The following is a 16,473-nucleotide window of genomic DNA, read 5'->3' as shown; positions in this document are numbered from 1 at the left end:
TGAAGAGGTTAACAATAAGTGATATTTGAAAATCATGGAAAATAGTAGCTCCAAGACTCCATTGAGCTCCAATCAGCTCTCAAACCATTAGCCCGTGATACCTTGAGAAATGAAACTAGATGTATTTTCAACTAGAAAGTACATTTAAATAGTTGTGTGGAGATGGTAGTTAAGATGTGAATGAAAGATGCTTCTTGGAATAAAAAATATATTAAATGTAATTGGTCACAATAAAAAAAGGAACATTCGATTTGGTTAATAAAATTTTTATATTTTTCTCTGGAGCGTAGTTCTATAAACATAAGCTACATTATTTTATTCATTCAATAAACATTTATTAGGTTCCCTCCTACTTCAGCTAATTAATTCTTACTCAGACTTCAGAATTCAGCTTATATAACTTTTCCTGAAAGCAATTTTCCAAACCTTCAGACTATGTCAGACCCATCCTACTTTATATCCCTATAATCCTCTAACTTTCTTTCTTTGTACTTACCGCACTAGTAAAGATAAATAATTGTATAATTAGTTTTATCATGTATATGTATACTGAATGAGGGCCAAAACTATTTTCCTTATTTACATCTATAACTTTAGTACCTAGCACAGAGCTTTTCACTTAATAAACATTAAATTAAAACCGCTAAATCAGTAATTGAATAAATCTGTTAGTATAATTTTAGGCACTAAAGTTATAGACTCAAATAAGGCATACAGAATGTCCTTCGGAAGAGTAGGTGTTGCGAAAGTAAAACAAGTAAATGCAATTATAGTTCAATGAGAGCAACCACGAAGTGAAGAAAAGAACTGCTGGGCTTCCGTATTAAGGGAAAATCTCAGTGGACAAGAAGAAACTCCACGGAAATTCAGGACACAAAGTAGGAATTCTTAGCTGAGGGACAGCATGGATAGGCCTGGACCCATGAACCTTGTTGGTAGCTCTGGGAAACAGAAACTAAGAAGGAGGTAAGAGTACAAAAGGTTTATTGGAAAATTAGGCCTGTGAAAGGAAAGGGAGTAATGTGGGATGCCTCAGGGGGAATTGAAACTACAAGAACACAGGCTGACAAAGTCTCTGACTGCCCAACGTGGAGCTCTGGGGCAAAGATACCTAGTTAGAGGGTCCTGCATCAGGTAGAAGTGGCCAGGCTCTACTACCACAGTCTTACTCAGCTGTTGGTTGGGGCCACCCTGAGAACAGTGTAACTCAGCTCAAAAGCTGAGGCAGACATGAAAGAGGTACAGCTGGCCGCCATAAGCTGGTCACACTCCTACCAGCTGGGCAGTGAGTCTTCCCTTGAAGGGACTACCTGTCTGCTACAAGCTTGACTGGAATCGCATGTGCAGCAACTGCTTCTCTTCCATATACATAAAGGGTGTGCCTGTTAGGCCAGAGGCAGGACTTGAAGGGCCTCGTGCATCTCTCTGGGCAGTTTGGATCTTGCCCCATATGCCGTGGAGGCCATGGAAAGTTTACAGGAAGGAAGCAATGGGAGCAAACCGGCATTCTGAATCTCCTCTGCAGCATTAAAATGAAACCAGAATGCAGAGCCATTGGTGAGGAGCTGTTAGAAAAGCCCCTGTGAAAGCAAGAACAGAGAGGTTGATGTAGGAATGGGGAGCAGGGGTAAGTTAGAGAGACTCTGGGAAGGCAGGCAGTTTCAGGGTGTGATGACTGATTCAGCTTGAGGAGGAAATAAGAGCAGTGAGTCTGGGCCATCTCCTAATTTTCTATGACACATAAAATTTCCGCATGCTCTGAGAATAAGCTTTGAAGGAAAAAATAAAATGAGCCTCACTGCAAACTTCTACCACTCAAAATGCAAAGCTGTCCAATTATCGCAACCGGATTCCTTGATCATCTCCCTCTAATCTTGCTGTGATTACAAAGCGCCCTGTCTCAGTACCAAGTGTCAAACAAAGGAAGACTGACTATTAAACATGATTTGGAGCAGGAGCTCAGTATCAAAGCTGTGAGTCCCAGGATATCCGTCTCAAAGGGAAGCCTGAGACAGGTGGTCAGAGAAAGTAAATGCAGAGAGTTAATTATTAAAAATAACAAAACAAAAAAACAAAACCGTCTCCTTCACATACACACACATAAAATGGAGTGCTAAATGTGATATTCACGGCCTCTGAATTTGAAAGAAAATAAAATGCCATAATTAGTATTGGGTTACAGTGTTGTTGTTAATTAACCTAAACGTTTAATGAAACCTTTATACATACAGTCCACAGCTGAACTGAATATGAATATAGGCCATATATTCCCTAATCCTAGGATATTTATCCAGGATGATTCACCTGAAAAACGAGAACATTCACACCTCTGACTTTGCTCACACACTGTGGTGCCTTTTCCTCTTCCCTCTGTCCTCAAATTCCTATTTATTCAACAACGTTCAACCCAAGTTTCACCTTTACTGATTGTTTGTCTCATGGTCTCCCATAAATAAAAAATTGCTCATTCATCTCTGCCTCCATGGATATTTACATATATGGATATGAATATATACATACAGATAATTAATTTTTTTCAAAAATTCACTGTTGTATTTCCTGGGTCTAGCAACATGTTTGAAAAATAATAATTATAAATAATTTCAATGAAGTTGATTCCTTTGGAGACTGTCACTTGACTATAGTAAGTATGAGTGAAATATAATGTAGAGATAGAAAAAATGAAGAATAGAAAAATGAAATTTTTCTTCATAGAAAAAGTGAAGAATATAAGAATACAGGCAGATTTCATAGTTCTTAAAACAGTTTAGAATTTTCTTACCTCCTACGTAACATGTATAAAGCCTACTAACCCTTTAAGATGAAATGAAAATAAAGCTTCTTTCAAAATTTTTTTCTGGATTCTTACTTAGATTAAAATAAATCTTTGAACTCCAACATGATTTTAAAATATTCTTCCTCGATAACCAGTTTTATCTCCATTACTATTTATTTATATTTCTATATATATGTGTGCATATGTATGTATGTATATCTAAACTATACATTAGGTAAGTAAAAATATATATGAGATATGTAGTAAATAATAAATATGTATGAAAAATAAGTCTATTTTCTTGCTAGATTACATCATAAGCTCCTTGAAGACAGGTTTCTTATAGAATTCATTCTTTTGTTCCCTACAACATTAGTACAATGTGCTATGATACCGATCAGTATTAAATGTTTGGTAAATGCATTAATGAAATGTAATTTTCTTTATTGGAATATTTTCCAACATAAGATACCGTGTTTCCTGAAAATAAGACCTAGCCGGACAATCAGCTCTAATGCGTCTTTTGGAGCAAAAATTAATATAAGACCCTGTCTTATTTTATTCTAAGGTAAGACCCAGTCTTATATAAGACCGCGTCTTATATTAATTTTTAGTCCAAAAGACACATTAGAGCTGATTGTCTGGCTAGGTCTTATTTTCAGGGAAACTCAGTATTAATTTCTGCTCCAAAAGATGCATTAGTGTTTATGTTCAGGGTATGTCATCCTGAAAAATCATTCTAGGGCTTATTTTCCGGTTAGGTCTTATTTTCGGGGAAACACAGTAATATCTAATCCAGGGTTTTCCCACCCTAGATATTGACATTTTGGGATTTCCTACAGATTTCAGTGAACATTTGGACATTGTTTGTGGGCTGTCCTGTGCGTTGTAGGGTGATTACAGTATCTCTGGCCTCTATCCACTAGATGCCAGTAGCTCCCTTCTCACTATTATGACAATGAGAAACGTCTGCAGACATTGTCAAATGTCTAGATAGGGGTGGGCAGGTGGGTGGGTGGGAATGTTGAGAGCCACTGGTTAAAAAGATAAAACTACAATTGTATAATTCCTTTTAATTTAGATAGGCAATAATCACTCACTGACCCTGTATCATGCAGGGGACATGTAAGTGATGTGGGAGGGTCCATGAAATTGCCAATGTGTATTTACCTGGAAAATGAGAAAACATAAGGCAGACAGAAACTCAGAACTAGTAAATATTGGCACTGCACATTCTTTTCATAGCAAACATTTTTGATAGTGATATAAACTGACACAACAAATATTTTCAGGGTCAAATATACACCTTTGTTACTAGATTTATTTATATGCTAAAGAAGGCAAAATTTACCCTTTCCTGTACAAACCATCAACCTATATGCTTAACTACTAAGCACTAAATAATACTTTGAATATGCATTGTATTTTCACATTTATATCAATATTAATAAAATGTGGCGAGTCAACATTTTGTTTCAACCTTGCTGTAAAAGTGGTTGGTTTCTGCTATTAGTAATCTTGATGACTTATTCTATTTATCATATACTTATTAAGCACAACCCCCTCCCCCCAGGAATACTATTAGCAGCATACAACTACATAAATGTGATTACAGCTCTCAAAGAACTTACAGTTAGTGGGAATAAGCTATCCTATAAAATAAAATAAAAATATAATGTATTGGGTCCTATAATACAGATGAAAATATTGTAGAAACATAGAAAAGAGACTCTTAGCTCAGTCGTGAAGGCAGTATAGGAGACACCTGATGGTTTTTAAGCAGAAGAGTGATATAGTTAAGAATGTGTTGTAGATAAAACTTCAGAACTGGAGGCAAGGAAACCACTTCAAAGCCTTTTACAATAATGTATAAAAAGATATGTCAAGGGCTGAAATAGGCCACGGGTAGAAGGCTGGGGAAAAAAGATAGGACAAACTTGAGAAATACTTAAAGACAAATTAGAATTTCATGAGTGGCATGATGTGAAGTTTTGGTACAAAAAGGATTTAGATTGCCTCCCCAGATTCGATCTGTAGGTAACTGGGTATTTCGGTGTACCACAAATTGAAATAAGAATAACAGAAGAGGAAAAGCTTGAGGGAAAAAGGCTTTGGATTCCCTGAGTTTCCACTGGCAACAGTTCACATGTCTGAGGTGTTTTATCTGGGTTGATTCAAGGTTAAAGTAGGTGTTTATTTGTTTGCTTGTTTTATTTGTTTGTTTTTTGTCAAATGGCTACAGTAGAAGGGAGGGGGATAGAAATTAGAGAGGGATGGTAAGAAAGCGCTTCAGGTGATGATGAATCAAGGTCTTAGGCAGTCTAGAAAAGTGAAATAACAAAACCCCTCTGAGACCCTGAGAAAATATTGGGATCGATGAAAGTTTATAGAATTTCATAGAGTGGGTGTACTGTATGTTGTGATATGAGAAGTCTGGGTGGCAAAACAGTTTGTTTTCAGGAAGTGAGGAGTTGAAATTTAATATTTTTGATTTGTGATAGTATTAGACAGTAACAAGGTTTAGGCTATCACCGTGGGTGTGAGTACTGCATGGAGTCAAGGTAGTTAGAAAATAGCTAGCAAACAGTGTTTGAATAAAACATCCACATGACACTTGCAGTAGACAAGTGTCATGGCAGGATTTAAAGTAAAGAAAGAATATGTAATAGAAATGTTTTCAATGCCTGACCAGATCTCGAGTATTAAAGAGGAGTAGAAGAAGTGCATGGAGAGGACTTTGAAAGAAAACAGGAGTTATGTTGTTGCTTAAAGTTTTAGAACTTGCACTCAGCACTAAGTAGGTAGTCCAGGAATTGCTTGAGGGAAGCAGTGTCTTCCATTGGAAAGAAGGACAAACTTATCATGGGATGAGAAGCAAAAAAAATGTATGGGAAGAATCCAAGTTCACTGAAATGAACTAGCAATGATCTCACTCTTTCGCATTCACTTTAACGCTGTTTGGGAACTACTATACAAAGAGCCTAAGTCAAAGTGTTCTTTAAAATAAGATTAAGACTTGGGAAGCACCATAAAATTCAATTTGTCCTGATCAAAAACAAAGCAGATTTAGAGAGAAAATGTGTCATAAATAGTAGAGAAGTGGATGGGCCCAAGTTTCACGGTACAATTTTCTTATAAAGTATTTAAGTTCCTTAAGGCTTATACTATAAAGATCATCAAAATTCCAGTCTAGCATGCTTCTCTCCAATAGTGTTCAGATTCTTCTGTAGCAATAAACTGGCTTTAAGATCCTGGAGATCAATAAGCAGTTAAAGGGTTGAGAATATTTCAAGGCTTGATAAAATGAAGACACTAGAGGAAGCATTAAAGGAATTAATTGAATGTATGCAGGAAAGTGAGTGAGAACAGATGATAGTGGGCTTTATAACTATAATAAATTCCCCCTTATCCACAGGGGATTTGTTCTAAGACCCCCAGCAGATGCCTGAAACCACCGATAGTACCAAACCTGTACATACTACTGATGTACATATGTTTTTTCCTATACATCCATACACTTTATGGCTTCTCTTTGGCATAGACAAATTGTCAGCAGTACTACTCTTGCACTTTGGGGCCATTACTAAGTGAAATAAGGGTGACTTGAACACAAGCACTGCGATACCAAGACAGTCGATCTGAGAACCAAGATGGCTACTGAGTGAATAAAGGGCGGGTAGTATATGCACATACAGCGTGCATGTGCTGATGAAGGGATGATTCACATCCTGGGCAGGGCAAAGCAGGACCACATGAGATTTCATCAGAACTCAGAGGAGTGCACAATCTAAAGCTTATGAATTGTTGACTTCTGGAATTTTCTATTTAATACTTTTCAGACTGTGGTTGATTGTGGGTAACTGAAAATGTGGAAAGCAACCACAGATTGGGGGGATTACTGCATACAGGATAGTGTACTTATGTCTACAAAGTCTTCTAATAACAAAAATTATCGTTGGGTTGCTAAAAGTGATTGAGTTACCACAGCAGTGAAAGTATAATACAGTGCAACAGAAGTGCACATTGTACCATAACCTTGTGGAGAGTGCACGATCCTGCCATATTTTCCATAAACCAAAAATGATGCCCAAAACTCAGTTGCTATAGCTTTACAACTTCTTTCATTCCCTTTCTCTTCCTTTCCTTCCTTCCCTTCCTTTCTTTAATCCTTCCTAAGAGCCCATGAAATAGAGCTAGTAACATTCCCATTGAACAACTTGTAAAACAAAAAGTCAAAGGGTTTTCATGATTTTTTCAAGGTTACACAATTAGAAGTTCCAAAATTAAGTTAAGGTATCTTTCTTTCAATTATAGCCCAAAAGAATGAACAACTTACTTATGCTTAGTTCTTTTTAGTTATCATTTTGCCAGTTCAATTTTTCATTCTTTTTACATTTACATTAACACTATGAAATAACAGGTAGTGAAAGTATGGTCACCACTACACTAACAAGAGGAAGAAGATAATGTAGATTAAGATAATAAAATAAGAGATTAAATTATAAACTATCTCATCACTGTGTAGTTTATAGATGTTCTGTTCACAAAAAGTGGGTATAATTTTATTGGACAATTCAGATCAGGCCTTCATAATCTCTAGGCACTCAGTCATGAGCAAAAGTTTCTAGCCTCAAAATGCTTAGAAGCCCTTTTTCTTATGCCATTCATTCTTCCATTCAACAAATATTTATTGAGCACCTACTATATGTCAGATAGTAAACACAATATTGAAGAGAACAAATTTCCTTACATTCACTTTTACAAAGGAAGAATACAGAAAATAAACAAGATGAATAAGTGAAATATATATTATAGGTAAGCTGGTGATAATAAAGTAAAATAAAGGAAGGGGAATAAGCAGAGTTGAAAGCAGGTATTGCAATTTTAAATAAGGGCAAACCTTGATGAGAATGTGGCATTTACAAAAAGATCTAAAGGATTTGGGGTAATGAGTCCTACAACTCATGAGTAAAAAAAGATTCTAGCAGAGCAAAGAGCAAATGGCAAACACTAAAGTTCTGAGGAGGCAGTGTGTTTGATATGTCCCACAAGAGAGGAGAATAGAATGGTGGAATGCAGTGAACAAAAGAAAGTAATAGGAGATAAGACAGAGGGCTATGTGTGAAGGGCAACAAACCATATCATCTAGAGCCCTATAGCCTATATTACTGAATTTGGGTTTTACTCTGAGTGAGTCAAGAAGTCATCTGAAGGTTTTGATGTAAAGTAAAATTATCTGACACATGTTAAAAGACTTCCTTCGTTTAGAATAGACTAAAGGGGACAAGGGCAGAAACAGGAAAATGGCTAAAGATGGCCGCAGGAACCCAAGCAAGTCATGCTGGAGTTTTGGATGAGAGGAGGCACAGTGGGGATGAAGACCAGCTGGATTCTGCATCAGTTGTGAAGGTAAAGCTATCAGGAGGGGATAAGGGATCGCATATAGGTTCTGAGAGAAAGGTAAGAGTCAAAAATTATTCCAGGTTTTTCATCCTGAAGAATTAGAAGGATGAAGCTGCTGATACATGAGATGGTTAAAGACAATAGACTATCATTTAGGTTCTGAATGCTTCTTGCCAATAGGAATATTTTAGGATAAACTGCTTTTTTTGTGTCTTGACATTTGGTTTTCTTATGTTGGTTTAGTTCCAAGTTACTTCAAACCGACTCATGCATTATGTCTATTAATAATAAATATTGCCATTCTGTTCACATTTCTTTAGTATGATCATATAATAAATGAATAATGATATTTTTAACTCATGTTTGCTTTTGCAGCTTGAAAAGGCTGTAATAGTTTTAGTCTCACCAGGGAAACAGACCCTCTCAACCATAACTCTTCTCTTTATTTTACCTCTTGATTGAGCAATTTTTAGAATACTGAAATGTCAACTTGCCAATTTTAAGTATCCCTAACTTTCTAAGTGAAAAGATGCATAGAGGGATACAGATAACTCTTTAATAAGTTACAAAGAATGTATTCAACTTCTTTTTCTTTTTCTTTTTTGCATTTATTAAAGGACAATGGTGAGTTTTGGATATAAGAAAAAATTTTAAATAACTCTAGTCATAAACTTGAAGGAGGCAAATGACTTAATGGAAGAACTGAAGAGATTTAAGTTAGCCTCTATCCAATCAGTGAATAGCTGAGTCCTTTGGTAGAGTCATCACGTAGCCTAGTTTACCCTCAGCTTTCATAATTATTACCATGTATTGTTGAGCTTTTTGAAAAATTTAATAAGATAATGTATGCAAATATCTGAAGACACCTGCAAAATATTAAGTTCTAAACTAATGTTAGCTTATAATTCCCACAGCTTCAAGAAACACAGACCTCACAAATGGAAAAAAAAAAAATTAAATGATGGACGAAAAGAGAGCTGGTACATCCCATAGCCTCAAATATGAGCCAATTATACTTTATTCCTCTTCTTTATGCTTCCTTATTTATGTTTCGTGAAAGTTATTCACTTCTGTGTCACAAACCATTTCACTAATGTCATGTCTACGTGTTTAGAGGGAAAACTCTTGCATCTACAACTTTTCGCACTGTTTGGCCATGAGCGATCATAAAAATGAAGTAAATGACAGAGAATGTTCACTACCAGTTAACTTATTATGCTGAACAACCACAGGCACTTTATTTTTACAATCTATCTTAGCTTTTTAACTTAAAAACTTTTCCATATTATAAAAATTTAATGATATAAAGAGTACAGGCAAACTGAAGAAACTAAAATTACTTGTACATATGTATTTGTACAGCACTATACTTATACTTTGAATGATCAGAGGTAGAACAAAATAGTGTTGTAGTAGATATAAACATAAACCACTCAGATAGAATACTTAAATGTACTTTTAAAATTTTACTAAATCAGAGCAAAAATTACCAATATAAAATCAGAAAACAAATGTGATTTTTCTACTTCAATAACAGTTTAATATAATTTTCAGGGAAATACAGGAATGAAATTTCTTAAATCAATGTTAAATTATAAGTAGATATTAGAAGACACATTGTGAAATATCATGAAGATGATGTCATCTTTGAGGTTCCCTATATATTACTTTCTACAAAATATGTTAATAGCTAAGTCATTTACTTCTCAATAGCAATGCTGCTAAAAAGTCTGATAAAGTAACTTTGACAAAATCAGCCTGAAAGAGGCATATAAGATCATTGTAATATTTTCCATTTATTTCTTTTAACCACAAGATTTTTAGTAGTAATATAAATGTTTAAGTGCTCCCCAAAATACATTCCAAATTGTAGACTCTTTGCATCAAATATAAACCAAGAACATTAGGTTGATAACTTACAATTCAACAACTGAAATTCTATTCTATGTCAGCTTGGAAAATTTGACAAAATTTAACTTATGTTTGGAATCTATATAATCATTATTTCAAAGCTTGTTAATAATAGATATGGATAGACATATTCGGGAAAGAGCAATTGCTGTTTGTTCTAATTTTCCTTCCACAGCAAAAGTAATTTAAAGGACACTGAGGCATTTTTTCCCCAAAACTATATTCCTTACACCAATCAGAGTCCCTTCACAATCTAGCATTAAATTGATGTTTTAGGTTAAGCAACTATTTGTTACTAAAAGGCAAAATATACTTTGGTGAAGTAATACATTTATGCTATCAATCTACATATTTGGACAATTTTGTTCATTTTTTTCACTTTTAACTCAGCATGTCATTGAAAATCAATCATTTTAAGTAGAAAATGAAATGCAGAGAACATGGGAGCCCTGCACAGTAATGAGAATAAGCACAGACAGATTCTTAAGAGCAAAATGAGAAAACATAAAAGGCAAATTCTTCTACTTAAAAATGTTGCCTAGAACTAGCTGTGCCTTTTTCCCCTTTAGTACCAGAAGGAATTGACATTGCATACTTCCTTTACTATTTTTTTTTCCCTTAACCTAGATATTCATATTGCAATGTCTGAGACAAAAGCATGTTTGTAAGAGCAGAAATGAGGGACTGGAGGAGTGACACAGGGAAGGAGGGGAAGCTAATAATACATTGGTACATTACTGGCTTAACCATCATTGTGTGTGTGGTTAATTCTCAATTCTCCTGAGACCTGTTGAGGTGCTCTGAGGAAAAGTATTTCAGAACCATGCCCTCCAAGGGAAACATTTATTTGTCACTCTCTCCCTTCATAGAATAAAAGACTACTCCATGGGACATTACTTTTTAGTACTTTCAAGCTGTCCATGTGTGAGAGATATACGTTTCCTATAAGACCTCACATCAAGGCTTTAGAGATAAACTAGGGTAAGACGTAAGAAGTGCAGAGTATGTGCTTGACCTGAGAAACTCTCAGTTTTCACCCACTCAAAATGAGTTGCCACAGCTATGTTGGTATATTAGATGAAGCCATGAGAACTTGAAGTGTTTGAGAGATATTTTATACAATCAACCCAAGCCCTACTCAGATATATAGATATATATCTGACAATTAAGTTTGCAAACTTGTTGCAATGATGTTGCTAAACTATTTTGATATCAGAGGGATTATTCATTACGAATTTGTACCAATTAGACAAACAGTTAACCATGTTTACTATTTGGAAGTGCTGAAAAGGCTGTGTGAAAAAGTTAGACAACCTGAAATTTTTGCCAACAATTCATGGCTCTTTCCTCACGACAATTGTCTGTGAGGGAGTTTTTAGCCAGTAAACAAATAATTGTATTGGAACACCATCCCTACTCACCTGGTCTGGCCCCCAATGACTTCCTTCTTTACCAAAAGATAAAGGAAATATTTAAAGGAAGACTTTTTGATGACATTCAGGACATCAAGGATAATACGATAAAAACTCTGATGGTCATTCCAGAAAAAGAGTTCCAAAATTGCTTTGAGGGGTGGACTAGGCACTGGCATCAGTGCATAGCTTCCCAAGGGGAGTACTCGAAGGTGACTGTAGTGATATTCAGCAATGAGTTAGTTATGTAGCACTTTTTCTAGGATGAGTTTGCGAACTTAATTGTCAATATGACATGGTCATCACTAATCCTAATACATCCTAGAGTTCCCTTCAACCAGATCCAACTTGTATAAAGTTTCATAAAAGACAACTATTATGAATAGTTATAGTCCCTGCTTCTCCAACTCACCCTGAGTCCTTAACTGATATTCACCATTTTCCTCCCATCCTTCTCTATAATGTATTCTAGATGTCCCGACCCTCATTTATTATATCAACTCGTCAAATGTTTTCCTGTATAGTGATGTAACTCTGAATATCACCCCACGAGCATTCTTTCAATTGCCTTGTCCTTTTGGGGCCTTGGTTTCTGCAAGTATAGGTCAGGAAAAGTTAGGATAAATGGAGTCCATCTTACTTCCACTTCTGGGTTCTCAGCTGAGTAATTCTTTAGGATGTAGCACAACATATCAGTCATTAGTTCAACATCTGCGCCACTTCTTGGGAGGTAGAATTCCAACCCTCAGTGGGAGTCCATGAGCTGGCATCTTAGTTGCAATTATATATATATATACATATATATATATATATATATATATATTAAATTAGGTTTTACATATTGAATATACCACATTAAAAAATGTGAGGCATAGAGTAGTATTTTTTCTAGGCCTACATTTCAGTTCTTCCACTTGATCCTGGAGACTTTCTTATCTCACTTGTGGGCACCTATTAATTTATCCAGAAAGGTTCTTCTTCATTCCAACACTAGTTTTCTCCTCCGCAAAAGTTGTAGCCTAAATTTTCATATTCTTTGAAACTAAACCCTTTGAATCCGGGCCCAACTGAGTTTCTATATCTGGTCCTTACCTGTAGGCAACTTGTCATGTAGTGTATCAGAGAAAAATACACATAAGTAAATAAAATTCTGTGTGATCGAAACTATGATAAAGCAATGACAGGTAAATTGGTGAACAAGTGTTGCAACTTGGACATATTTCTATCTTTCAAATCTAGGAGATGCTGGAAAAATATGCGTAAGTATTTGGGCAAATTAATTATCTGATTTAACTATTTTATGGATAATTAATTTCAATAATTATTATTTTTTTAATTCTATACTAGTTCTTTCTCTTATGATATCTTAACTATTTTAATATTGATGAAAAATTAGTTTGGGGAGTACTCCACCACTTGTAAGGTAGTATTACTTATCTTCCAGGTCATTATCAGGTCGATTGTAGTTCTCTAAACTTTTTCCAAGTCTAGATAAGCGAATAAACAGCCAATACAACATCAAATAAATGCATGCAGATAAAAATAACTTCATAATAGAAACTAAAAATAAATATCAAAAATATTTGATGAGTGAATTATTAACAACTACTATGCAGTAGTTAGCTTTACATAAGCTAATAGCTTTACATTAGCTTTACATAAGCTAATCTGATTAACTCCTCATTTCTCACCACAAAAGTTATGCTTCAGTCTTTTTTCTCTGAGAGACCAATATATATGATAATTCTAACATATGAGTAAGTCATCTTAAAATTTCTGTCATCTAGATGAGCTTTCCAAACAAAAATTTTCTTGTTAATAGTTTGAAAGTAACAAAGGTTACTTGAAAAAATTAAATGAGCAGCTGCAAAATTTAAAGTATAAACTCAAAAAGCTGACATGTCTTTTTCCTCATGAATCTGTCAAGACACCTACTTGTCCGATTTTAGTTATTTACTTTTTTTCCACACTCTATTTGTACAAAGCAACATCTGTACATTTAAGTGGCACAATTAAAAAATGTGAAAAATATCCCAAAAGAAAGGTTTAAAATATTATCTTTGATCCCTTCCTATGAACAATTTTTTTAACTTACATATTTCTTTGAAGTTCTTCTTCTCAGATCCTTAATGAAACACTACTTGAACATAAAGCTAGGCAGAGGAAACTACAAAGTCAATAGAAACACATTAAAGCAAACCTAGGAAAAATACACCTATGCACATACACACTAATCCTGTCATATATATTTCAGATACAATTTGCTCGTTACTATCAGCCCTGGCAGGTGTTTATTACAGGTATTTGGAAAAGGTATAACAAGAAAGGAAATAGGAGTCAAGAGTCCAAGTCATGTCAGATCAAAAGGTGAAATTCCACAGAAGACTCTTCAGCTTTCTGTGTGGATATTTGGAAGTCAATCATACGTGGGTTAGTCAGGTCAACTCACATGGGCATAGGCCATTAAGTAGCAACTGGTCAGAAAAGTAAATATCTAGGTAAGCATGACTGTCAGCATTCATGGCAGGTAAGAGTCAGCTATAAGACTGGCCAGGAGATTCAGAGCAACCACAAATGTTATCAGAAAAATAAAAACAGAAAGATGCTGCACATGAGAGGATCAGGTAGGCACAGTGTTACCCATGCCATTGAAAAGGAGCTGAAGAAACATACGAAGACCTGAGTGTGTGATTCAATAAGACAGTGTTCTGAATCCTGCTCCTGGTTTATGGTAATAAAAGCTGCTAGTATATGAGTTTGACCAGGGGTAATATATATCCAGATGAAAAGGACCAGGGGAAGTTTGAAAGACATATTTAAGATTCATTTGCCTCAGGTGAATGCTTCCTTTATTCATAAAATATATATTTACTAAACAAAGTTAACTTCTAGTTGATACTGAAGTGGTCAATATAACAAAAAGAAATTTGGGTCTTCTGTCATGATATTTTAATTCCTTAACTAAAAATAGATTACATTTTTATGTTCGGATGCTGAATACATGTATTCCTTTGCTCAGCGCAGCAGAGGGCATGCTGGCTTCTCACTGAGCGTGTGGCTCTCCTCTTCCTCCTAGGCACATACTAGAAAGAGCACAGATCTTAGCTTTCTTTAAACTTAATATGTCCAGGTTACCGAACCCTAGGCAATGAATTGTGAGCAGAATTTTTGTGTCTTTTCAATCAAGGGTTTCATGAAGTGGCTGTTTCCTCCATATCCTCTTCCCCCCTCTTCCATCCAGACGCAGATAGCAACAATAGGGCTCGAGATTTACACTCTGCAATACAACAGCCACTAGCCTCCTGTGGCAATTTATACTTTAACTAATTAAAATGAAATACAATTATAATTCAGTTCCTCAACCACACTGGCCACATGTCAGGTGCCCAAAAGCCACATAACTCTTGGCTACTACTATTATAAAACATATCTATCATTACAGAAAATGCTGCAGGACAGTGATGCCTTAGGCAATGGTGAAACAAAAGTACAGAAACAGACTGAGTCCCTGAATCACCACAAGGAAAACCACACAAAAGCAAGTACCATCTACTTATAACTACTATGTGAGTGAAAATGAAACTTGCACTGTGTTTGAGGCATTTATAGTTTGGGGTCTATATTGGTACAGTTAGCTGCTAGTTACCTAACTAGTACAATCAGTATGACATATTCACAGAAAATGAAGTTCCAAATAACCCAAAAGATAGCAGCCCATCACCAGACAAGCCTAGACTGGCATTAGGTGAGCAGATAGCATTTAATTTCTATGGCAGACAACATATGATGTTGAGGTAATACTTAGTATAAGTCCTTTGCAACCAAGTATAATTTCAGCATCCATGTGAGACATATATCAAGTAAGTCAAGCCAAGTTTAGTGTTTGAGTATGTATGGACAGTGGGTTTATTTTTATAACCAACACCATTTCCATTAGACAGGACAAGAGAGTCTCACAACTGAGTGTAGGAAGCTGTTGGTTCATCTATAGCTAGTTTATTTAAGAACAGGCATAAATTGAGGTTGTGCAATTTTTTCAAGACAGCAAGTAACAGCAGATTTACACTTACAAATCTTGGAAAGGTTAAAAAAAGAATTTCTAAACATTCATTTAGAATAATAACAACATTAAATTGATGTAAGGACTTAGAAAAGGGTTTTGATTATTTGTTAGGATATCTCTGTGACATTTATCAAGAGAGTATATTTTATGTTGATATTCTTTGTCCTGCATATTAAAATTAGAGTTTGGTCTTTGGCCAGCAAAGAAAACTGGCTTTATCAAGTAAAAATACAAAGAGACAAAGTACTCCTCATCTTACTTTCATTCCAAAAAAAAAAGTGCCTGAAAAAACAGTAAAGAGAATGTTGTGAGCTAGAAAGTATATCTTTTCTCTTATACTGAAAGAAAAATTCAATTGAAGTATAAATCTTCAGAGGATGAAAAATAACAGATTCCATTCAGAGTGAAGGTTGTTTTTGTTTTTTGTGGGTTTTTTTCATTCCCAGAGTTTACTGCAAGGAAAGTATAAAAAATGTAAAGAAGCTTTCATGTGAACTTATAAAATAGTAAAAAATAATCACTCTTGAACCACTAAGCAGTGATATGCAGGGGAATAATTTACTCTCTGAGCCTTTTACGTTTGGCCAGAAGGTACGCTTGTAATAGCTGCTTAATCTTAACCTCAGGATTTTACAGCTCATGAACTTTTGTATTGACATTAATGAACAGCCTGGGCAAGGTACAATACTGATCAACACAGACATCTTGGTTTCTTTAGAAAATTAATAAGGAGAGCTCTCTGGATGAGAATTAACTGTGAGTGCCATGAAAAGTAACTGCTCTAATGGTGAGTCTTGACTGATGAAGAAAAAAAAAAAAAAAACATTTTGCAGGTGATGGTGTGAGAAATTACCATACTATATCAAGTTCTCTCCAAATTTCATAATTTTTGGTTTTTTTCCCCCGTT

Source organism: Rhinolophus sinicus, chromosome 3 (genome assembly GCF_057876585.1).
Source record: "Rhinolophus sinicus isolate RSI-liver-muscle chromosome 3, RSI-T2T, whole genome shotgun sequence".
NCBI classification, from domain to species: Eukaryota; Metazoa; Chordata; class Mammalia; order Chiroptera; family Rhinolophidae; genus Rhinolophus; species Rhinolophus sinicus.
The sequence above is the reverse complement of the archived record's forward strand: the minus strand, read 5'-3'. Positions refer to the sequence as shown.